Raw genomic sequence first — 26,699 nt, 5'->3', positions numbered from 1 at the left:
AACGAACGAAGAATTTTCTGAAGGTTGTTAGAGTAAGTAACATTTGATATTTCTAGTATGGCTGGAATGACTGCATGAGTGTAGGCATGAACACCAAGGTCTCTGAAGGTAAGACTCTCCAGACCTTTCTTAGCAACAGGTCACGTGCTGCTATCAGATACCTATATTCTTTCTTCTATTGTTCCTTCCAGGTGCTTAAGTAATAGAGTGGAGAGCTTGAAACTTTCTGGGACAGCTGATGTAGACAGCGATTATGGTATCTTAATTGCCTTAACAACTGTGGTTACTTTCACCATTTTGTGTTGGCATATAGGGTCCCAAATCCAGGGAACATAGATGTTTACAGTAAAAAACTGCCAACACTATTGCATGCTTAGATTTCCCAGAGACAGTAATCTTGCTGTGATTTTCACTGTTCTGAAACAATATGAGAAAGTAGTCAATCATAGGTGGAGATTCTGATTTATTTAATCTCTATTAATTACTGGCTTCACACTTTGTGTATACATAGGTGTGCATGTACTGGAAAAGCAGGAATATAAAAAGAGGATTTATTTCTAACAAAACTAATGGAAAGATGGCATACATTAGTTATATTGTATGTTAAGCTGTGCCATACCAATGATGACTTCTTGACATAAAACTAGAAACTAATTACATTTCATTTTTACAAAACTACACAATAATAACAAGTTCATACTGTTAATCTTGTGCCTACATAAAATGTACCAAGGAGCCCAAGGTATATAACAAATTAATATACCACTATTATATCATAATATTACATGGGTCAAAATGAGTACTTTAGCTATAAAAGACATTAAATGTTTAATTAATACATCTGCTTTCATTGCTGGAATTTTGAAGGGTTTCTTAATACATGATATGGATGGTTTGCACTACTTTAAAAGTAATCCCCTTAAATTTGAACTCGTATTTTCTGTGATAAATTTTCTCATTCAAAAAGAACTTCATGACCACTCATCCTACCGATTGTAGGTCTATGCACGGGCAAGGCTACTCACAAACATCCATAGGTACGATACATTATTTGAAGATTTGAGTTATACTTGGAGAGGATTCACTTATACATTACAACAAAAGGGCTTTCATCAGTGAAATACTGGGAGCCTTTTTAAAAGGCAGGAGAAGGTAACAAAAAGACTGCATCTTGTAGTGTTTATGGACAAGTTGCATTTATTGTAACTACCAGAACTTCAGTAAGAACCTAGTGAGATAATCTTCTTTTTCCCTTCTTCAGCTGATTTTATAGGCACTGTCTAACATCAACAGTGTGGCAGCCATTATCACTATTTCTCATTAGAAATATTCAACAACATGAACAAAAGTTGAATAAGTATGTAAACTGGGGAGAAATGACACAAAGGCAATTTCCAACCTACAAGCTAATTTTGTTATAAAAGCCTACATATAAGGCTGGGCACAGTGGCTCATATCTATAATTCCAACAATTTGGGAGGCCAAGGTGGGCGGATCACTTGAGCCAGGAGTTCAAGACTAGCCTGAGTAACACAGAGAGACTCTGTCTCTACAAAAAAATTTAAAAATTACCCAGGTATGGCAGCATATGCCTGTGATCCCAGCTACTTGGGAGGCTGAGGTGGAAGGTCGAGGTTGCAGTGAGCTGTGATTGTGCCACTGTACTGCACTCCTGTGGGTGACAGAGTGAGACCCTGTCTCGAAAAAAAGAAAGAAAGAAAAGAAAAATGCAGCCTACGTACAAACTGGAAAAAAAAACTTGGGACCTGTTTCAATAGATACACACACACACACACACACACACACACACACACACACACACACACAGAGGCTATATAATGTAGGTAGGTTACTAGTCAGTAACATTAAGATCTATTAAACCTAAAACATATTAAAAATATAATATTAAAGCTTCCAACCGTATCTATTACTTTTATAGAGAAATTAATATTATGTTTCTGTAAAGATGATATGATCAAGAACCTCTGTCTCTCTATCCAAGTTCTAGCACTAGCAGCCATAGCCACTCTCTTAATACCATACCAGATGAATGCTGGAGAGGACCCAGTTAGGGAGCATTTGGGATGGGCTATGCACTTGTGGTGAGAAGGAAAGGTAGGGGCTTTAAAAGCTAAGGAGCAAGAGGCAGAAGTTCAATTTGAGGCACAGGGGCAGACAGCAGTTTCTATGATAGGCAAGGAAGCTACTGGGAAAAAGAGCCTATATTTATCGGGAGCTACACTATGCCCAGGCACTGTACTAATTAACTGAATGCAGGAAACCAATGGGAATTTTATGAAGGACACAGAAGATACAAGCTATGTTTTGAAGCTCTAGCTCCAAAAAGGGGTCAAATAGCAGCAAGGGGGCAGATGAGGTTTCTAAACAGGCAAAGAAATCACACAGAGTACTTCCTGTTAATCTGGTAAACTCTCAAACAAGACTTTAAATTATCTGAAATACTCTATTCCCTAAAAAGAAAAAAGGAGGATCTTTTTGAGCATCTCTTCAATGCGTCTTTAAACTGAATGATAATATATTCACATTGAAAATAATCTTATAGATCCAGTCCCATTCCCTCATTTTAGGATGAAAAACACTGAGGCCCTAAATTTTCATATTAAAGTCATCCTAAAGCATCACAGTAGCAACCACCACCCAATTAATTTTAATCCAATCGTAAGTGCAGCCTCTATGTATTCTTAAAATATGGGTTAGGCAACCTTTAAAATACTTCTGCCACCTCTGAAACACAACACTCAACACATGAAAATGTAAATGGCATGCTAATTTATCTGTCTCTTCTACTAACCTGTGAGCAACTTGAAGACAGGGACTTTATCTTAGCTATCTCTGCAAGGGTAGCTTTGTAAAGCGCAATACTTACTTATGTAATACAATACTCACAATACCTACAACACTTAGTGCATACTACAGTCATGTGTCGTTTAATGACAGGGATCTCTTCTGAGAAATGCATGTTAGGTGATTCTGTCATTGTGCAAACATCATGGAGGGTAGTTATACAGACCTAGATGGTGTAACCTACAACATACCTAGACTATATGAGATGGCCACTTCCTTTAGGCTATAGCCCTGTACATGTTACAGTAGTGAATAGGGTAGACAACTGTAACATAATTGTAAGTATTTGTGTATCTAAATGTAGAAAAAGTACAGTAACAATATTTCATTATAATCTATGGAACCACTGTGGCGTCTGCGGTTTGTTGTTGACTGAAGCATCGTTGTATGGTGCGTGACTTAAAGATAAGTACTAAATATTTGGTGAGTAAACACCAGAAAATATTCACAGGAGGTTCTTTGGTCTTTTGGCCACTGATGCCTACTCACTGGGCGTCAGTCTCTGGATGAGTCCTGAACCATGCATGCAAAGGGCAGATTCCAAGCTCCCTAGTGACTTCTACAAGGCACTGTCAAAAGGTAATGAAATTACACATTCTCTAGAGTTGTTACTGAGAATTGCAACAAAAAAGAAGGGGAACAGCCCTGAATTCTGTTGTGGCTGAACTGAATTAACCATAACATTCACTGGTAATTCACACTGTTTAAATAAGCTCTCTCATACAAGCTCTTTAGAATGCTGCACAAATGTGAATCTGTGAGATACTTCCTTGCATGAATACAAAACACTGCTGTGCCACATGAAGAAAAGGTGTACATCTGGCATGCAATAATGCATAATTAAGAACAAATACTCAGTTTCACTTCCAATCATGGCCAAGCAGCTCCGACTGGATTAACCCTCCTGCACATAACTATAACCTCAGAAAAAAATACACGAAAACAATCTAAAGGTTCTGGGAAGCAAGTGAAAACAGGTAAATACTGAAGAGGGGGTGGGCACTAGGAATAAGGAATGGCGCTAAATGAATTTCTCATTTTTATGGCTTTTTGCCTTTTGAGATGGAGTCTTGCTCTGTCGCCAGGCTGGAGTGCAGTGGCGCGATCTCAGCTCACTGCAACCTCTACCTCCTGAGTTCAAACAATTCTCCTGCCTCAGTCTCCTGAGCAGCTGGGACTACAAGTGCATGGCACCACACCCAGCTAATTTTTTGGATTTTTAGTAGAGATGGGGTTTCACCATGTTGGCCAGGATGGTCTCAATCTCCTGACCTCGTGATCTGCCTGCATCAGCTTTCAAAGTGCTGAGATTATGGCTTGGGCCACTATGCCCAGCAGGGTAAAAATCTTAAATTAGCAACCCACAGTCCTACTGCCATGAAGAATCAGAGGACAGAGATAGAAAATGTACAGCAGCTTTAAAGTGAGGGAGGTGTAATCTCAGAAAACATGCAGCCAAAGAGAAGCAGCCCTAAAATCTCAATATAAGGTCTGTCCAAATCTCTGCTGACTCCTGAACCACATACATGCACAGGGTAGGCTCCAGGCCCCCTAGTGAAGTCTAAATAAACCAACTGGAAACCTTAACCCACTGGAAAAAAGCATTTGCAGTTTGAGTTCATCTGTGACTGGCCTAGGAAAATAAAAAATTCAGTATTTGTTGTTGCAACCTAACCAAATTCAGAGGCATAACAACCTACCAGTCACAATGCCCAAGAGGCATTCCAAAATGACTCAGGATTAAACAAACAAAAAAAAGGAAACAGAACCCATACACCGGAAAAGACACCAAAGGAAACCGATGCTCTGATGTTGAAATCAGCAAAGATGTTAAAGCAGCTTTATAATTACCCTCCATGATGTAAAGTAAAATATGTTCATAATGAATTAAAAGGTTGAAAATCTCAGCAGACACACAGAAACTATTAGGAAAGGACCAAATGGAAAAATCTAAAAAAATTAAAATATCTGAAATCAGAAATTGTCTCTATGGGCATAGAGCACATTGGAGATTATATAAGAGTCAGTAAACTTGATATACAGCAGAGATTATTATCCAATTTGAATAGCACAGGAAAAAAATGTTAAAAAACAAGCAGAACTTCATACCTGTAGGACAATTTCCAAAGGTAAGAAGAAGAAAGAGAAATAAGAAAGAAGAGATAGACAATAAGACAGAAAATATATTTCAAGAAATAGTGGCTAAAAGTTTTCCAAAGTTAACGAAGGATATGCAAGAGATTCAAAAAGCTCAGGCAATTCCAAGCAGAATAAATACAAAGAAAACCTCACCTAAACACATTATAGTCAAAAAGCTGAAAACCAGAGCCTATCACGGTTCCAACAGAGAAGCAGGACTACTCTCTCTGTGTGTAAAGAGATTACAGGGAATTGAATTTTCCTGATTTTGGGAGCTCTGTAAGGCTGTTATGTTCAAGTTTACTGCTGGGGCTTGATGTCCACAGGGCAGTTAAGTTGAGATGGGAAGATGCAAGTAAAGCTGGGAGAGGAAAGATGAAATGGAATCTAGAAGCACAAGCTGGAGACCAGGAGGACACACTGACACCCATGTTAATTCGTACCATCTGACCTTGCTGGTGTGGATATCCTGCAAAAGCCAGGGACCTTCACCATGGAGCTAAACACACATTCCAGCCCAGCAAGAGGCTCGAATGTTCACAGGATGGAGGGGGAGATGGAGCAGATGCGTGCCTGACCACTGCCACGTGCCAATGAAACGGTCTAGCAAACAAACATGAATGAGCCACAAAATGGCTGCTCCTCCACGTCTATCCTCCAAATCTCCTGTGAGAATCTTAAATAGCAAAGGGAATCCTGGGAAATGTGTCTTAGTCTAGTCAACTGACAAATTACAAAGCCATCATACAAACAAAAATATCTTGAAAACAGCCAGTGAAATATACCACATAACTTACAAGGAAGACATATTTAAATATGTACTCACTAAACTATCAACCCACAATTTTATATTCAGTAAAAATATCCTTTAAGAATGAAGGCAAAATAAAGACATCATCCCATAAAAGAAAACAAATTTTTTGCCAGCTGCACTACAAAAAATGGTATAAAAAAATTATTTAGACTGAAGGGGAATTATACCAGAAGAAAACATGGATCTTCTAAGAAAAAAAAAATGAAGAAATGAAAGTGTTCTGAAATTAGACTGCAGAGATGGCTGCACAAGTCTGTCAAGACCCTAAAAACCATGGAAGTGTATACTTTAAAGGGTGAATTATTGCAATAAAAAAATTTATTTAAAAAAGAACATTGGAAATGGGAAATATGTAGAAAAATAATAAATACTAAGAGTCCTAACTTAGAATCTGGGATGGAGATGAAGATTAATCTTCAAATAGAAACACAGATGTTTAATGAATAAACTGAAACACTTAAAATGAATATAGTAAGGTCTGGAAGATTCCCTTAGGCCCTTTCAGAGGAGGTATTATTTCACTGAGGCCTCTTTCTGTGCCTTGTGCATGATAAATAAAAATGTTATTTATTTAATCAGTTACCATCTCATTGAAATGAATATCAACCAAGTGACCAAAATAAACTATAAACTACCTAAATTACTCTCTAGAGGCAAGTTTTTTTCTTCTTTTCTGAAGGAAATCTTTGAAAGATAAGGAGCAATACCGTTAAGTATTAAAATCCATCTCAAAATAAGCCAAAAATTATAAATCAGTCTTCCTGGAATGCCTCTTAAATCTTTTCTAAGTTGTGCTTTATATAATACTTACATAATTATGTTTTTAAATCATTATACTTTTTTTCCTTCAAGAAACAAAGCTTTAGCAGTCGGCATAAAGCTGGGCTTTGGAATTTCCAACCTCAGCTGTGCCCTCCAGCAATCTGGGACCTCTTTATAGGTCCCTAGGTTGGGTTTCTCTCCAGCTCCCTCTGAGCCTATCCCTACATGTGACAGTCACTCTCTTAAAACTTCTAATATCAACCATATAACATTCTTCTCACTCTGAATAAGAAGGCAGAACTTCTGCCATAAAGACAGTGGGACCTAGACCTGTAGTCCCAGCTATTTGGGAGGATCCCTTAAGTCCAGGAATTCCAGGCTGCAGTGAGCTGTGATTGTGCCGCTGCACTCCAGCCTGGGCATTACGGCAAGACCTCATCTCTTAAAAAACAAAACAAAAACAAAAACAGTAATTGGGGCCTTCAGTCAGAAACTACCATAACTTTCTGCCTACATGCCTATAAACACATTTGCTTTGGTGGGCACCTTGCTTCTTTCCAATCGATGTCACTACAAGGTTTTCCCACCTCCTTTCTATGGGCTATGTTTCAGAGATCTTACATTTTTTTCTGTATTAACCTTACATCTTACTATCTACATGTTTTTATCTTAATATTACTTTTTTCTATGTAGTTCCATTTTTACACTCTTTTGGATCATTCCCCTGAGCATATAAAATAAATATCACCCATTCTATGTGTTCCCTTTAGCTACTGTTCCTTCTTTCTTTACTCCTCAATTTTCTCTATTTTTTAAATTTTATTTTAGGTTGAGTAGCACACATGTTGGTCTGTTATACAGGAAAACTGCATGTCATGGGGGGTTTGGTGTACATGTCATTCCATCACTCAGATAATAAGCACAGTCGCTGGCAGGGAGCTTTTTGATCTTCACCTTCCTCCTGCCCGCCACCCTCAAAAGTAGGCCCTGATGTCTGCTGTTCCCCTTTGTGTTGATATATACTCAATGTTTAGCTCCCACTTACAAGTGAGGACATGTGGGATTTCATTTTCTGTTCCTTGTGTTTGCTTAGGCTTATGGCCTCCAGCTCCATTCATTTTGCTTCGAAGCACATGATCTTGTTCTTTTTGATGACTGCATAGTACTCCATGGCATATATGTACAACATTCTTTATCCATTCTGTAACTGATGGGCATTTAGGTTGATTCCATGTCTTTGCTATTATGAACAATGCTGTAATGAACATGTGTGTGCATGTGTCTTTATGGCAGAATAATTTACATTCCCAATAGGGGACTGCTGAGTCAAATGTAATTCGATTTTGAGTTCTTTGACATATTGTCAAACTGCTTTCCACAGTGGCTTAGCTAAGTTACATCTGCACCACCAGTGTATAAGTGTTTCCATTTGTCCACAATCTTGCCAGCACCTGTTATTTTTTGACTTTGTAATAAGGGCCATTCTGACCAGTGTGCAATGGTATCTCATAGTGGTTTTAACTTACATTTTTCTAATGATTAGTGATGTTAGGCAGTTTTTCACATGCCTGTTGGCCACATGTATGTATTCTTTTAGAAAGTGTCTGTTCATGTGTCTTGCCCACTTTTTAATGGAGTTGTTTTTTTGACTGTAAATTTGTTTAAATTTCTTATAGATTCTGAATATTAGACCTTTGTCAGATGCACAGTTTGCAAATATTTTCTCCCATTCTGCAGAGGTCTGTTTACTCCTCTGTTTAGGTCCGTTTAGTCCTTTTTGCTGTGCAGAAGCTCTTTAAATAGGTTTCACTTGTCAGTTTTGTTTTTGTTGCAATTGCCTTTGGAGTCTTTGTCATGAAGACTTTGCCAAGGCCTATGTCCAGAATGGTATTTCCCAGGTTATTTTATAGGGTTTTTTTTATAGTTTTAGGTTTTACATTTCTCCTGAGTTGTTTTGGTATATGGTGTAAGGAAGATGTCCAGTTTTCACCTTCTGCACATGGCTAACCAGTCATCACAGCATCATTTACTGAAGAGGGAGTCCTTCCCCTATTGCTTCTTGTTGACTTTTTCAATCATCAGATGGTTGTAACTGTGTGACATTTCTGGGCTGTTTATTCTGTCCCATTGGTCTATGTGTTTGTTTTTGTACCATTACCATGCTGTTTTGGTTACTATAGCCTTGTAGTATAGTTTGAAGTTGGGTAATGTAGTATCTCTGGCTTTGTTCTTTTTGCTTAGGATTGCCTTAGCTGTTTGGGTTCTTTTTTGGGCCCACATGGATTTTAAAATAGCTTTGTCTAATTTTGTGAAGGCTGTCATTGGTAGTTTGAATAGGAATAGCACTGAATCCATAAATTGCTTTGGGCAGTATGGCCATTTCAACAATATTGATTCTTCCTATCCATGAGCATGGAGTGTTTTTCCATTTGTTTGTGTTGTCTGATTTCTTTAAGCAGTGTTTTGCAGTTCTCATTGTAAAGATCTTTCACTTCCAGGTTAGCTGTATTCCTATATATTTTATTCTTTTTGTGGCTTTTGTAAATAGAATCGCATTCTTCGTTTGGCTCTCAGCTTAGATATTGTTGGTGCATGGGAATCCTGATTCTTGTACATCGATTTTGTATCCTTAGATATAGCTTATGTTAATTTGTCAATTTTTGTTAAGATGTTTATTGAATTATAGAGCTTTTGGGCAGAGAGAATCAGGTTGTTTGGGTATAGACAGAACCATACTATCTGCAAACGTTAATGGTTTGACTTCAGCAAATTTTTAGAAACCTGAAGTCATATCAACCACACTCTCAGAACACAGTGCAAGAAAAACAGAAAGCAATACTAAGAAACTCTCTCAAAACCGCAGAATTACATGGAGATTAAAGAATGTGTTCCTGAATTACTTTTAGGTAAATAATGAAATTAAGGTAGAAACCAAGAAATTCTTTTAAACGAATGAGAACGATGATACAACATACTAGAATCTCCGGGATATAGCTAAGGTAGTATTAAGAAGGAAGTTTATAGCACTAAACGCTCACATAAAAAGTTAGAAAAATCTCAAATTAACAATCATCTAACATTACAACTAGAAGAACCAGATAAACAAGAGCAAAGCAACCCCAAAGCTAGCAGAAGACAACAAATAATCAAAATCAGAGCAGAACTGAAGGAAACTGAGATGCAAAACCAGTACAAAAGATGAACAAATCGAGGAGTTGGTTTTTTGAAAGCATTAACAAAACAGATAGACTGCTAGCTAGAATAATTGAAAATGAGAGAAGATCTGAATAAACACAATCAGAAATGACAAAGGGGACATTACGACCTTTCAATTTTTCTTGAGTAGCCTAAGCTGAATGTCCTATTTCTTTTAACTTTCACTTGAATTAAAAATAAAAAAAGAACCATTTTAAGCATCAAGAATAGAAAATAAGACAACCAAGTCTAACAGATGTTAACATTGTACCATATGTACTTTCAAACGTCCGTTTTTTTCAAATATAAAATGGTTACTGCTAAATACCTATTTCTTCCCCACTCATTAACGTTCAACCATTGATTCATTGATTGAGACAGGGCCTTGCTCTGTCACCCAAGCTGGAGAGCAGTGGCGTGATCACAGCACATTTCAGCCTTCAGCTCCTGGGTTCAACTGATCCTCCCACCTCAGCCTCCTGAGGAGCTGGGACTACAGTCGTGCACCACTATAGCTGGCTAATTTTTTGCATTTCTGGTAAAGGTGGGGTTTTGCCATTGGTCTTAAACTCCTGGGCTAAAGGAATCCTCCTACCTTGACCTCCCAAAATGCTGGGATTAAAGGAATGAGTCACTGCACCTGGCAGTATTCCACCATTTTAACCTGTGAGAATGGCAATCACCTATAATTCAAGCAAATGTTGTCCTGAAGTTACTTCACATCATTTACATGCAAGTTTTTATACTTTTCTCCCATATATATAAATGGTCATAAATACAAGGCTTTTCATGGTACATTTCCAGTTTTCGTAGTATGCTATCATTCTGTAAAAGGCCTCAGTAATTTTTCCGTGTGTTTATTTTTTGAGATTTATCAATATTCATACTTATAAATTTATTCATTTTTTTATTCTTGAATAGTATTCTACCACAAGAATAAGAAAAAACTGCACTGTGTCTGTATTATCATTTTAGCACTCTCATCTTAATATTAAATATCCAATCTATAAACATGGGATGTCTTTCCATTCATTTATATCTTAATTTCTTTCAACAATGTTTCATAGTCAGCAGCACGTAAGTCTTGTGCCTCCTTGGTTAAATTTATTTCTAAAACATTTTTTGATGCTATTTTAAATGAAATTGCTCTTCTTAAGTTCCTTTTTACACTGTTGATAGCTAGTATACAGAAATACAATGTATTTTCTAGGTTGCTTTTGCATACTGCAACTTTACTGATTTTATTAGTTTTAAGAGAGCTCAAGTGTGGGGTGTGTGTGTGTTTATTAGGGTTTTCTACATATAGGATAATGTCATCTATTAACAGAAACAGTTTTATTTCTTCCTTTGAAATTTGATTGCTGGCCAGATGCAATGGCTCAGGCCTGTAATCCTAGCACTTTGGGAGGCCGATGTGGGTGGATCGCCTGAGGTCAGGAGTTCAAGACCAGCTTCGTCAACATGGTGAAACCCCATCTTAGAAACAAACAAACAAACAAACAAATGAAATTTGATTGCTTTTTGTTTCTCTTGTTTAACTCCTCTGGCTACAGCTTCCAGTATCAGGTTAAACAGCAGTGTTGAAAGCGGATATCTTTGTTTTCTTCCTTATCTCAAGAGAAAAACTTTCAGTCTTTCACCATAGAATATAATGTGAGCTGAGGGTGTTCCAAACTATAGAAATGATCCCTTAAAGGAAAGCCTTTCCAAGAGTTTTTATATACGACCTTTATCATGTTGTGGCAGTTTCCTTCTACTTCTAGTTTTTTTAGTGTTTTTACCATAAATGAATGTTGAATTTTGTCAAATGCTCTCCCTGCATCAGTTGAAATGATCATGCAGGTTTTCTCCTTCATTCTATTAATGTGGGACATTACACTGATCAATTTTTATACATTGAAACATCCTTGCGATCCTGAAATAAATCTACCTGGTTAAGGTGTATCCTTTAATTATATTGCTGAATGGTCTGCTAGTATTTGGTTAAGACATTTTGCATCTGTATTCATTAGGGACACTGGTCTGTAGTTTTTTTACAGTGCCTTTGGTTTTGACATCAGGGTAATGCTCCTCTAATAGAGCAAGTGAGGGAGGGTTCACTCCTCTTCAAATTTCTAAAGGAATTTGAGAAGGACTGGCATTAATTTTTCTTTAAGTGTCGGGTAGACTTCTCCAGTAAAGCCATCTGGCCCTGGGCTTTTCTTTCCTGGGAGGTTTGTGATTAGTGATTTGATTTATTTAAGAGTTATGGGTTTATCTGGATTTTCAATTTATTCTGAAGTCATTTTGGTGATTTGTGTATTTCTAGGAATATGTCCATTTTACCTAGGTTACTCAGTTTGATGGCATACAGTTCTTCGTAGTATTCTTTTATAATCCTTTCTATTTCTGTAAAGTCAGTAGTAATATCCCCTTTTCATTTCTGATTTAGTATTTCATTTTTCTCCCTTAAGTAAATCAATCTAAAGTTTTGTCAGTTTTGTTGATTTTTCAAAGAACCAACTTTTGGTTTTGGTCATTATTCTCTATTGCTTTTCAATTTTTTATTTCATTTATTTCTGTTGTAATCTTTACACCAATAAATTAGTTAACCTAAATGATGAAGAGGTAAATTTATAAAAAGATATAATAATACTGAAATTTGGGTGCATCTAAATATGCAACTAAAAAATGTCAAAACTTATAGAACAATAAAGAGAAAGAGTCAAAGCCACAATTATAACTGAAGGTTTCACTTCTCTTTTAATAACTGTTAAGAGCAAGTCACTAAGCTATCAGTAAGGAGGCAGAAGATCTAACACTATTAACCAACCAATTCTATCACTGATATTTATAGAATATTCTACACAAAAGCAAAGTACCCATTCTTTTCAAGTGCATGTAATCTATCAATAGAAACCATACTCTGAGTCATAAATAAATCAATAAATTTAAAAGATCTGAAGTTACACAAAATACATTGTCTAACAATAACAGATATAAACCAGAGCTCAGAAACAGAAAGATAGCTGAAACATCTCCAAATACTGTACAACAAACAAAACACCGCAATAATTCATAGGGTTAAGCAAGCAACTGCCAAAAAATTCTCAACATTGTGAAATAAAATTAAGTCAAAATAAAATATATCAAAATTTACAGGACACAGACAAAAGCCGTGCTGTGAGGTAAACATATAGCACCATATGCCTCTGTCATAAAATAAAGAATTCAAATCTAGTATGCAATAAACTAAAAAAAAGAAATAAAAAGCAGAAAATATAGAAAAAAGGAAACATAAAACAAAAACAAAAATAAATGAAAATAAAGTCCAGTTCTTTGAAAATAATAAAATCAATAAATTCAACAATGACATAAAATTTTCAAATTCCTAGAACTATACACAGATTGCCAAATCTTATATATATATTAAAAAGTCCAGATAACTAGAATTACCCTATATCCATTAAAGAAACTGACTTTCTTTAGTTTTGACCCGGGCGGCTTCACAGGAGAATTCTGTCAAACATTTAAAGAAGAAATATATCAATTCTACTCAAACTCTTCCATAAAACAGAAGAGAAGGGAACACCATTCATTTTACATATCACATTATTGTGATTCTAAAATCAGACAGTATAAGAAAAGTATAACCCAACATCTCTAATGAATATAGATGCAAAATCCTCAAAATATTAGCAAATCAAATTTAGCTATATACAAAAAAGATAATATTCTGTGACTGTTTTCTTCTAGATATGCAAGATTAACATAATACTCAAAAATCAATGTGATACACTACATTAACAAATTAAAATAGAAGCAAAACATAAACATAAATCCAGAATCCATTCTTCAAGTGCTCAAAAAAATGGGAAATATTAGAAAATTCTGTTAACCTGAGAGATAGCATGTATAAAAAACCTACAGTTAATAGAATACTCAATGGGAGATTGCAATATTTAATCTCACCATTTTGAAACAGCATGGTTCTGATAATCCTGATCAGTGTAATAAGTTTACACAAAATAAAATAAAACTCATATCGAGTGGAAATAGATAATTATCTATGCAGAATATATCCTGAAATTTGGAAAAAAAAAATGAGTACTAGAATTAGTAAGTTAGTAGAGCTGGCTAAACTATCCAGAGACATATAAAACACTCCACTGGAGGGCTATTTACCTCAGTGTCTTTTACCCAGTACCCAAAAATTACATAGCATACTAATAGACCAAAAAAAAAAAAGTTCAAAACACAAGCATCAGAACCAGATACAGATATGGGATTATCAGACTAGGAATTTACAGCATCTATGATCAATATACTAAGCCTTTTAATGGAAAAAGTAGACTACATATAAGAACAAATGGGTAATGTACGCAGAGTGATAGGAATTCCAAGAATAAATAAAAAGGGAATGCTAGAAATAAAAAATATCACAACAGAAATTAAGAACACCTTTGAAGGACTTATTAATAGACAATATGGCCAAAGAAACAATCAGTGAGCCTGAAAAATTATCAATAGAAATTTCTAAAAATGAAATGCAAACAGAAAAAAAAGAATGAAAAGGCAGAACATTCAGAAACTGTAGGACGGTTATAAAAGGCATAATACATTTGTAATGAAAATACCAAAATGACAAGGGATGAATGAATAGAAAAAATATTTCAAGCAGTAATGACTCAGGATGATTTTTCAAAATTAATGACAGGCACCAAAACACAAATATCCAGGAAGCTCAGAGAAAAGCAAACATAACAACATAAATACCTAAAATCTACACCCAGACATATCACATTTGAACTGTAGAAAAATCAGAGACAAAAATAAAATCTTGAAAGCCAGAAAACAACAAACAACCTTACCTAAAAAGGAACAAAGTTATTGGAAATCATGCAAACAAGAAAAGTGGAGTGAAATATGTAAAAAAGAATTGAAAGAAAAACCCACCAACCTTAGAATTCTGTATCCAACAAAATCATCCTTCAAAAGTCAAGGAAAAACAAAGAATTTCTCAGAAAAATAAAAATAAAAACTGAGGCAATCTGTTGCCAGATAACTGCCCAGAGGGAAATGTCAAAAAAAAAAGTTTATCAAAAAGAAGGAATATAGGCCAGGTATGGTGGCTCATGTCTAAAGTATCAGCACTTTGGAAGGCCAAGGTGGGAGGATCCCTCACGCCCAGGAGTTCAAGACAAGCTTGGGCAACATAGTGAGTGAGACCTTGTCTCTACAAAAAAACAGAATATTAGCTATGCGTGGTGGCACATGCCTTTAGTCCCAGCTACGGGGGAGGCTGAGGTGAGAGGGTTGCTTTAGCCCAGGAGCGTGAGGCTGCAGTGAGCTGAACACTTCAGTCTGGGCAACAGAGTAAGACTCTGTCTCAAAAGGAAAATAATGTAGGCCAGAAATTTGTATCTATGTGAAGAAAGGAAGAATATTAGAAAGGAAATATACAAAAGTAACATAAAATTCCGTTCTTAATATTCTTAATCTGACATCGCAGTTTGCTCAAAATAATAATAGCAATAATGTATTTGATGATTACAGCTTATAGGTAAGTGAAATTTATGACAGTAGTGTTATAAGGAACAGGAAGGAGGATTGGGGATTACAGTTATATGGTACTTGTACTATCTGTGAAATCATACGGTGCTATTATATGTGTAAGGCTGGTTGCCTTGCCGGGAGGTTGGACACACCCACCTCTGCACCCAGCACCTAGCTCTGCCAAATGAGCTGATGCAAGGCTCCTGGCCAGCTCTCCCACTGGAAAACTCGCCCAACAACCCGCCAACCAATAGCGGCCGGCCCCGTCTCAATCCCACTCCCCTGGAGTCAATCAGAGCACCCAGCTGTTGCTTGTTCCTCCTAGCCATAAAAACCCCACGCCCCAGGAAGTTGGCACGACTTCCCTGGCCCCTTTCCCCGGGACCATGGAACCTCACCCGGGAGTTGAATAAATTGGCATTTAATTTTCTCATGCTGGTCTCAGTTTCCTCATTCTAAACTCAGTAATAACCCTTACAGTATGCTCTCAGACTACAATGAAATTAAACTGGAAATCAGTAACAGAAAGACAGCTGGAAAGCTCCAAAATACCTGCAGACTACACAACACATTTCTAAGTAACACACATATTATAATTCAATAAAACTTAAAACTATTTGTAACTAAATGAAAATAAAACATAAAAATCTGTGAGATACAGTGAAAGTAATGTTTAGAGGAAAATTTATAGCACTGAATGCACAAGGTAGAAAAGATCTAAAACAAATAATCTAAGTTTTCAACTTAGAAAACTAGAAAATTAAGTCCAAAGTAAGGAGAAGAAAAGATATAATAAAAATTAGAGCTGAGATCAATGAAGAAAAATCGACAAAAGCAAAAGCCAGATATTTATAAAGATCAATGAACTGTTAAACCTCTAGACATGTTAAATAGGTATACTTCTATCAGCTTCTGTAGATTAAAATTTTTTAAATATATTTTTAAAATTTCAATAGCTCTAGGGGTACAAACGGTTTTTGCTTACATGGTTGAACTGTATAGTGGTCAGCTCTGGGCTTTTAGTGTACCCAACACGTGATTTTTCATCCCTCACCTCCCTCTTCCATCCTCCCCTCATCCTGAGTCTACAGTGTCCACTCTACTATACTCTGTAGGCCTCTGCATACCCATAGCTTAGCTCCCACTTCTGCGAACATGCAGTATTTGATTTTCTGTTACTGAGTTACCTCACTTAGGATAATGGCTTTCAGTTCCATGTAAGTGCTGCAAAAGATATTATTTTGTTCTTTTTTTATGGCTAGTGATATTACAAGGGGTGTGTGTGTGTGTGTGTGTGTCCGTCCCATTGATTTTATCCACTCACTGGTTGATGAGCACCTAGGCTGATTTCCTACCTTTGCAACTGTGAATTGCGCTGCAAGAAACATGAGTATATGTATCCTTTTTTATAGAATGACTTCCTTTCCTTTGGGTAGATACCTACCAGTGGAATTTGTAGATCGAATGGTACATCCACCTTTAGTTCTTTGAGAAATCTCCACACTGTTTTCCATAGAGGTTGTAATGTAATAATTTGCATTTCCCCAACAGCATGTAAGCATTCTCTTTTTACCATATCTACATTAACATCTGTTGTTTTTTGGCTTTTTAAAAATGACCATTCTCATTGGGGTAAGGTGGTATCTCACCGTGGTTTTATTTTGTAGTTTCCTGATGATTTGTGATGTTGAACATTTTTTCCTATGTTTGTTGGCCATTTGTATATATCTTCTTTCAAGAAATGTACTCATGTTGTTTGCCCACTTTTTAATGGAATTATTTGACTTTTTTCTTGCAGATCTGCATTCCTTATAATAAGATTCTGGGTATTAGTCCTTTTTCAGGGGTACAGTTTGCAATATTTCCTCCCACTCTGCAGATTGTCTATTTACTTTGTTGATGATTTCTTTTGCTATGCAGAAGCTTCTGAGTTTAATTAAGTCCCATTTATTTATTTTTGTTTTTACTGCATTTGCTTTTGGGGGTCTTAGTCACAAATTATTTGCCTAGGACAATCTCCAGAAGAATTTTTCATAGGTTTTCTTCTATACCTTTTTATGGTTTCAGGTCTTACATTTACGTCTCTAACCCATCTTGAGTTAACTCTTGCATTTTTAATAGTGTTTTATGTACGTAGATGCTGTTATTTGGTGCAAAAAATTATGTTTCACTGATGACTACACTATTGTCATTTATGCTACAAATGATCTACTTATCACATTTAATATCTGAAATCTACTTGGCCCCAAATTATTGTCACTTCTGTTTACTTTTTGTGTCGTTTGATTATTAAGTTTCTCTTCATTATTATTTTTTCCAGTTTTCTGTGTAATTTTATTCTAGGTGAGATTTCTGTAAGCAACACGTAGTTATATTTCTTAACCCAATTTGAAGGCTTTTAAAGCTTTAACTGTATATATTTTATGCCAGAACTGGTTTTGACAGCTGTTTGTGTTTTTATATCCTAAGTACAATGCCTCATGACCAAAAGAAGACACTAATTATAATGTTTAGCCATCAGAATGTCTAGCAGATATTTAGAACACATCTTTCTTTGACCCAAAGTTTAAAAGTGGGCCATTATTTAATTGTGATAAGAAAGATATCAAACAGAAACCTATTTTTAGCCTTTCATCTCTCTTCCGTTGGTGTGTCTGTTCTACTCCTCTGGCCTTGCTTCACTGCTAAAAGCTGTAGCTTACAATCATTAACCTCTCTGTAACTGCCGTCAATCACCAAGCCCTTCAGGCTGAGTATCTCAATCAGAAAGTAGAAAGTCAAAACTCAGTCAGCAAAGTTCCACTTCAATTTTGGCATGACACTTCACAAACGATCTTGATACACCTTGCAAAAATGTGTCGTCAAACCAACCTCCATTACTGACCATGAATATATTCCAAAACTCAATCCCAACATTCCATGTTCTCACTGCTTCCCTCCCTCCTGACTTTCCTTTCAAATTTTCTCTTCCCTCTCTCCTATCCATTAGCCCTCTCCTCCTTAAGCATTTCCACAGCTCTAAGTAAACTCTGAATTTTCGAAACATTCATATTTATTTCCACTTTTACTCCCAAAAGTTAGTGCTATATTTCTAGCCACTAGACAATTCTATCTGAAATTAATTACGAAAACCGGCTATAATCCTCCTCCTTAAACTTTCTCCCAGTATTTTCCCCAGTACTGTTAAACTATGAGTCCTCATTTCTTTATATCTTTGGAATTCACACTTCCTTCCTTTTCCTTCGTTGCCTACGTTGCTTTAGTAAGGGTTCTGTCACTTAACACTGTATTACTACAGTAGTATCTTAATGAGATTCTCTTTTCCAGACGCTTCTCCCTAAGAATCTATTCCGATAAAACTTGAAAAAATCCAATTACTGCATGTCATTTCCTTACTTCAGCATCTACAATTCTGGTAAGTGGATCACGGAAACATATGAGGTGAACCTTCCAGAATCCGCACTATATTCACAGGACACCTGTTGTTTACATCCAGTTTCAACCCACCACAGATTCCCAGTTCCTCCACTCAGCATATCTTCATGCATTTCTCTTGTTACTACTTAATTTTTTTCTCACATTGTTTTCCCATTCTGAAATGTTACATTTCCTTCATTTCCAATCCTGTATTCCTTAAAATATATTTTTCCATGAATTTTTCCAAACCTAGGGAGGTGGAAGTGGAGTTAAAGGAGCCTTATAATAAAGAATGAAGAAAAAAATAATGGCAGGTAGAGCATGGGTCTATATAAAGGAATGGAAAGTGTTAACGGTAAATGTGTAGCATTTTCAATCACTTTAAAATATAATTACCTAAAGCAAAATTTCATTATGATTACCATGTATTATGTTTATCATATATGAAAGTAAATTTTAAGAAATAATAGCCTAAAGAATAAAGGAGGAAATAGAAATAGGTTGTTGTAGTGAACTGGTTATAACTGAAGGTAGACTAAGTTAAACATGTATACCACAAACTCTAGAAACAACCTCCAAACAATAAAATATACAACTAAGACAATAGCAGCAATAAAATGGAGCCATAAAATATGCAACAAATCCTAAAGAAGGCAGACAGAGAGGAAAAGGAACAAAGAAAAAAAATTAAAGAACAAACAGCAAGGTGGTATATTTAAACCCAACTATGTCATTAAGTACATTAAATGAAAGCAGGCTACACATTGCATTAAGTCATATTATCTAATGAGTAAGAAAAAAAAAAAAAACAAGACTCAACTACATGCTGTCTAAAAGAATATCCACTTTAATATAATTGGCATAGGTTAAAGGTATAATGATAGGGAAAGATATGTTAAAAGAAAGCTGGAGTACTTATATTAATATCAGACAAAGTAGATCTCAAAATAGGGACTGCTGTTATGGATACAGAACATTTCCTAATGATAAGGAGGTAAAGATGAGCACAGTGATATGTGTCTGCAATCTCAGCTACTGGAAAGGCTGAGGCAAGAGGATTGCTTGAGCCCAGAGCTTCAAATCCAGCCATGGCAAAATAGCAAGACCCATCTCTTAAAAAAAAACAAAAATTGGCTAGGTNAAAAAAAAAAAAAAAAAAAAAAAAAAAAAGAGAGAGAGAGAGAGAAAGAAAGAAAAAGGAAAAAAAAAGATGAGGTAAATTCACTAAGAAGACAATACTAAATCTAAGTATGTATGCAACAATGGGGCTTCAAAATACATGAAGCAAAACCTAAAAGATAAAGTCCATGATTATAATTGAAGATAACAACAACCCTTTTCCAGAAACCAACAGAAAAAGTAGGCAGAAAATCAGTAAGAACACAGAAGACATGAACAATACTACTAACTGTCTGGACCTAATGAACATTGGTAGAACAATTTATGCAGTAAAAGCAAAATACAGTTGACCCTTGAACAACATGAGTTTGAATTGTGTGGGCCCATTTACACCCAAATTTTCTTCTGCCTCTGCCACCTCTTGAGACAGCCAAGTCCAACCCTCTTCTTCCTCCGCCTACTCAATGCAAAGACAATGTGGGTGAAGACCTTTACAATAATCTACTTCCACTTCATTAATAGTAGATACATTTTATCTTCCTTATGATTTTCTTAATAACATTTCCCCTTTCCTTGTAGCTTACTATATTATAAAAATACAGTATATAATACACATACAAAATGTGTGTTAATCAACTGTTCATTACAGCTTCTGGTCAACAGTAGGCTATTAATAGTTAAGTTTCTGGGGAGTCAAAAGTTCCCTAACTCCTGCATTGTTCAAGGGTCAATGTATAGATTCTTTCAAGTGTATATAGAACATACACCAACATAAGCCATTTTCTCAGCCATAAAACAAATCTTTTAAAGTGTAAAACGATTAAAATCATATAAACTATGTTCTCCAACCACAAAAGAATTAAGCTAGGAATCGGTAACAGAGAAACATCTGAAAAATCCGTATATTTGGAAATTAATCAACATACTTAGAAATAACCCTTAAGAAGGAATCACAAGGGGAATTAAAACTCTTTTGAAATAAAAACACAGCACATCAAAATTTGCAAAGCATGACTAACAGTCTTTAGAGAAAAACTTAACTTAGATGACAAATTTCTTGAAAGACACAAAGAGCAAAAGTCCTTCGAGAAACGACAGAGAACCACAACAGCCCCATAAATTGAATTCACAGTTAAAAACCACCCAACAAAGATAAAACTCCAGGTCTAGGGAGAGCCTCACTGGTAAATCCTACCAAATATTTAATTAATAAATAATACAAATTCCACACAAACAATTCTATAAAATTAAAGAGAAAGGAGGAGTACTTCCCCTTTTGTTTTTAAAAAGCAAGCATGGGCTGGGCAGGCCTGTAATCCCAGCATTTTTGAAGGCCGAGGTGGGTGGATCATGAGGTCAAGAGATTGATACAATCCTGGCCAACATGGTGAAACCCTGTCTCTACTAAAAATACAAAAATTAGCTGGGCATGGTGGCGCATGCCTGTAGTCCCAGCTACTCGGGAGGCTGAGGCAGAACTGCTTAAACCCGGGAGGCAGAGGTTGCAGTGAGCCGATGGAGTCACTGCACTCCAGCCTGGCAACGAAGCAAGACTCTGTCTCAAAAAAAAAAAAAAAAAAGCAAGCATGATCCTGAAGTGAAAATTATACAAAGACATTTTAGGAAAACAAGATGACATAGTAATATCACTCAGGATTTCAGGATGCAAATACCCTTAGAAATACAATGTACCAATGCTAGCAATATATAATAACACATCAGGAACAGATGGGTTTTTCAATAGTAATGCAAGCTTCACTCAACTTTGGAAAATCAATGTTAATTTACCATTTTAATAAAACATAAAAGAGAAAAGCCATATGATCACTGCAGTAAGTGCAGAAAAAGCTTTAATAAAATTCAATACCGATTCATGATGTAAGAAACTCAGTAACCTAGGACTAGAACTTCCTCAACCTGATAAAGGAGGTATAAAACACCTACATTAACATCACATTCTTATATTATATTCAAATAACTTTAGGCTTACAGAACTTACAAAAATATAGTGCACACAGTTACCATATACCCTTTACCCACCTTCGTCTACGCTAGTATCTTATATAGCCATAGTATGAATATCAAAACAAAGAAACTAACATCAGTATAATACTATTAAGTAAACTACCAAGTTTATTTAGATTTCACCAGTTTTTCTACTAATGCTCCTGCCTAGTCCAGGACCCAACCCAGGATTTCACACTGCAGTTAGTCCTCATGCCACCTTAGTCTCCCCAGTCTACAAGAGTTCCATCATTCTTTGTCTATCATGAGGTTGACACTTTTGAAGTTATCTGGCCAGGTATTTTAAGGAATGTCCCTCCATGTCAGTTCTTCAGATTTCCTCATGATTTTATTGAGGTTATGCATCTTGGAGGACAGCACTTCAAAAGTGATGTGCCCTTCTCAGAGCATCTTATCATGGGTTCCATGACGTCAACATCTTACTTACTAGTGATGTTAACCATGATCACTTGGTTAAGACCGTTTTTGCCAGATCTCTCCCCTGTAAAGTCAGTCATTTTACCTTTGTAAATGATAAATGTTCAAGGGGAGATACCTTGAAACTATGGAAATATCGTCTTTCCTAAACTTTTGCTCACTAATTTTTGCATTCTGAGGTGAATCGTGCATGAGCAATTTTTGCTCTGGAGTTCTAATGGTGATTTTCTACTTTCCTCACCTCTACTACATTCATTAATTAGAATTCATCTGTAAGAAAAAACATGGCCCTCTCAACACTTTATTTATTTAGACACTCACTTATTTAATAGTCTCGTGATTATGTATTTTATTCTTTGGATCATAAACTAACACTATTTTTATTACTGAAATTGTTTTAGCTTTTGCCACAGGACTCTTCAGGTTTGGTTGCTTTACATGTCTTTTTTTTTTTAAGGCTCCTTCCTTACACTCTGACACCACAAAATTCTCCAGGCTCAACCTTTTTTTTTTTTTTTTTTTTTTTTTTTTTTTTTTTTACCCATACTAGTGTTGAAATCATTCACTTCCTCAAGGAGCCTTGGTTCTTTTTATTGGAGAATAATATTTAGAAACCCAGATCTGGCTGCTACATGTGCTCATTAACATCATATTTAATGGTAAAAGATGCTTTTCTCCCTAAGACTAGGGACAAAGTCAGGATGTTCACTCTTACCACTACTCGACATTATAATGAAGGTCTTAGCCAATATAACAAGGCAAAAGAGAAAAGAAATAAAATGCATACAGATTAGAAATGAAGTAAAATGTTATTTACAGAACATACAATTGTCTGTGCAGAGAACTGTAAGTAATCTACAAAAAAAGATTACTACAGCTAATTCTTGCAAGCCTCCAGGATAAAAGGCCAATATGAAAAAAACAACTGTATTACTATATATTGGCAGCAAAACAAAGTGAAAATGAAATTTTAAATATCATTTCCATTGGAAGACATAAAACATTTAAGGATAAACCTAACAAAATTTGTGTAAGACTTAAAACATGGAAATTTACAAAACATTACTGAGAGAAATTAAAGGCTATCTAAATAAACAGAGAAATACACTGCACTCATGGATCTGAAGACTCACTGTTCAGATGTCAGTTCTCCCTAGATTTATCTAGAGATTCAACACAATCTCACACAAAATCTTAGCAGACTGACAAACTGAGTGTAAAATTTATATCGAAATCTATATAGACATTAATCTAGATAAATTCAGGCTATAAAACACCCTGCTAGAGAATCTTTACGCTTGAAGGTACTTAAAGGATTTTATCTTTTGAATGAGTAAGTAACCTGTCCATTTCCACAAAGAAAGCAAGAAGCAAATCCACGATTAGGAACCAACCTTGTTCTTTCATATTTTGATACTGTGCGCTTTAGAGTGGTACATCGTGCTACTTGTAATTAAGATTAGTTCACTTTTTACTTTGCCTATAAAGAGATTCAGATCTCAACAGACACCAGAATATCTAAAAGTGCCATCACCTCTTGATGTGCAGCAACAAGCAGAAAAAGAGCCAAGAACTATGTGATAATAAACAAAAATAAAATATTTCCCAAAACTTATTAATAAAAATGTAACAAAAATACCTGATCTTAGGAATGAATTGACTTTTACAAGAAATTACACATTTTAAAGGTGTAAGGACTCCATAAAAATGTTTTATTTTATAAATTATATAGTAAATTACACTGTCCAAAGCACTGAAATTTTAACTAAATTCATTAAAACAGCTTACATCAGGCTGGCTCTCAAAATTAATTTCAAGTTCTCCTGTTATACAACACAAACCCAAATAGGCTCAATCACATTTTCCTTTTAGAAAGAAACTCAAATGTAAAAGTGCTGCTACAATGAAGATGCCCCTTCAAGTATGCATGTGGCAGCAGAGAACACCAGAGCCTTGGCGGTCACACGGGACACCATGAGTAAGCCTGTAGATGGCATCAATTCACGACCAATCTATTGTTTACAGAAACAGTCATTTTTTGGTTGTGCTTCTTTATTCAAGATATTTAAAACTTTTGCTCAAATTAAATGGCACCCATTTTTTAAAAATAATTGTAACAACTTGAACGAATTTCTCTACATACGTCATCTGAAGTTGTTCTGGCAGCTCCTCCTCCCTGCCAGAGCTGCTCACTCACCTAATTCTATTTCTACATGGTAGCTGCCAGGCTCTCTTCCTATCACTCTTACACTGGGCATGTCTAGCCCAATGGAGCCAAGATAGGATAAGCCCTGCTTCCTTACTGGTATACGGGTTGGGCTCTCAGAGCTTCGTCTAGGTGGGGCCAAACCCTTATTTAACATGAACAGCTGAACACTGAGAAAAGGAAACTTACTAGCAAATCTTACTGTTCTCACAGGACTGAAGAAGGTCCATATTTTGGCCCTTCTTTAAATTTACTGTGCCACACTGGTACCTTAACCATTGTCTCTTAAAGAAATAGCTCTTTTTCCTTTTTTTTTGGAGTAAGTCCTCCCAGGATAGGGTAAGTCTACAAGGGATATTTCGTTGTAGCTTATTATTAGCTACTAAAAATAAAACTACGCATGATTTCTGGGAGACACAGCAAACCCTTGTCTCTTCCAGGTTCTTTTGTAGTTTACTGACCTGACGAAAACAGTACATAGCTCATTTGAGCCATTCCTACATATGCATGCAACTCATAAGGATCATCCTCAGTGATGCAAAGTGGTGTAAAATTGTCTATAAGAAGTCAGGAAACATTTAGGACACTTAAGAATGCTCACATACTTCTCATAAAGGTTGTAAAGGATTCAGTACATAACACGGTACTTTATACATAGTAGAAACTCAATGCATGTGAGTTGAATCGAGTAAAGGTGTCTAATATGACGTACCTATTTTAAATTCCTAGTTACAAGAAACAGAAAATCACCACACTCCTGGCTACCAATGACATGATACAGACACGAAGTACTTGTGTTACTTCTTACTAACTCATGTAATTCATACAATTCTATCTTTACCTTAAGGGTTAACAGAGAAGAACAGTTGGCATATAACAGACCCCAAATAAATGTTTTTGACTAATAGATGTTTCAGGTAAAAATATGACATGTTGGAATAAACTGAAATGGATGGACTAACTAAAAATAATTACACAAAAATTCTGAGTAAATTACTGAATGAAAAACATTTCATAGTAAAAATTTTATACAAGCATTTGAAAATCAAAGTATCAGAATCAACATCTGTACTAACAATATCTGAGGTAGTAAAGAAAAAAAAGGGAGGGAGGGACAGGCATAATTTCCTGTTCCTGAACTTAAGCAAAAATTGCAGTATTAAAAACAAGAAGGGTGGGCACAGTGGTTCACGCATCTAATCTGAGCACTTTGGGAGGCCAAGGAGGGAGGACTCTTTGAGCCTAGGAATACAATACCATCCTGGGCAACGTGGCAAAATCTTATCTCTACAAAAAGTACCAAAACATTAGTCAGGTATGGTGGCTCATGCCTGCAGTCCAAGCTACTCGGGAGGTTAAGGTGAGAGGATCACCTGAGCCTGGGGAGGCAGAGGCTGCAGCAAACTGTCATTGTACCACTGCACTCCAGCCTGGCCAGAAGAGACCTCATCTTCAAAAATAAACAAATATAAACAAGTTTGAAGCAGATCACGATAAAACTAAACATATATAATTCGTTTTTTTTTTTTTTTTAAAGAGATTGGGTCTCACTCTGCCACCCAGGCTGGAGTACAGTGATGTAATCACAGCTCACTGCAGCCTCAACCTCCTGTGCTCAAGTGATTTTCTTGCCTGACTTACCAGCCTCCCAGGTAGGCAGAGCTACAGGAGTACACCACCACATCCAGCTGACTTTTTTTATTTTTTGTAGAGATGGATTCTCACTGTGTTGCCCATGCCGGTCTCAAACTCCCGGCCTTAAGTAATCCTCCTGCCTCAGCCTCCCAAAATGCTGGGATTACAGGCATGAGCCACTGTGCCTGGTCTAGCAGTATTCATTTTGTGGGCAATAAAGTTCTGTTTCTAATGACAGAGAAGTCCCAAATAAGACATTGTCTTTACTACTTCATTAAATATTAAAAACAAATTCCTTTAAATTCTTTTTAAAACAAGAATTTTTATAAATAAACCTGCAGTGTTCTCTTTAAAATTAAAGACACGGGCAAATTTAAAAATTATAATTTTTAAACTAGTTTTCTTAAAGAAAAAAATAACACCGGGTATCTTTTTTAAACAAATAATGAGAGGCAAACTAACAAATTATTATGAAAAAAAGGGAAAAATAAATTCTGTGATCACATTGAATAAAATTTCAAGAGGTATCTGGGGAGTCAAAATTATATGAAAACTTTTGTGCACAGAAGT

The 26,699-nt window shown here is 35.9% G+C and overlaps 1 protein-coding gene across 3 annotated transcripts in view; it reads right to left on the bottom strand.

Moving 5' to 3' along the window:
• The window catches only part of AKT3 (AKT serine/threonine kinase 3), a 333,950-nt gene that overhangs the window by 16,489 nt on the left and 290,762 nt on the right, over positions 1–26,699 (bottom strand). The gene's annotated exons all lie outside the window — the stretch shown is intronic.

This window comes from Cebus imitator, unplaced genomic scaffold (genome assembly GCF_001604975.1).
Source record: "Cebus imitator isolate Cc_AM_T3 unplaced genomic scaffold, Cebus_imitator-1.0 Scaffold75, whole genome shotgun sequence".
NCBI lineage: Eukaryota > Metazoa > Chordata > Mammalia > Primates > Cebidae > Cebus > Cebus imitator.
This window is presented reverse-complemented; position numbering and strand designations above follow the sequence as displayed.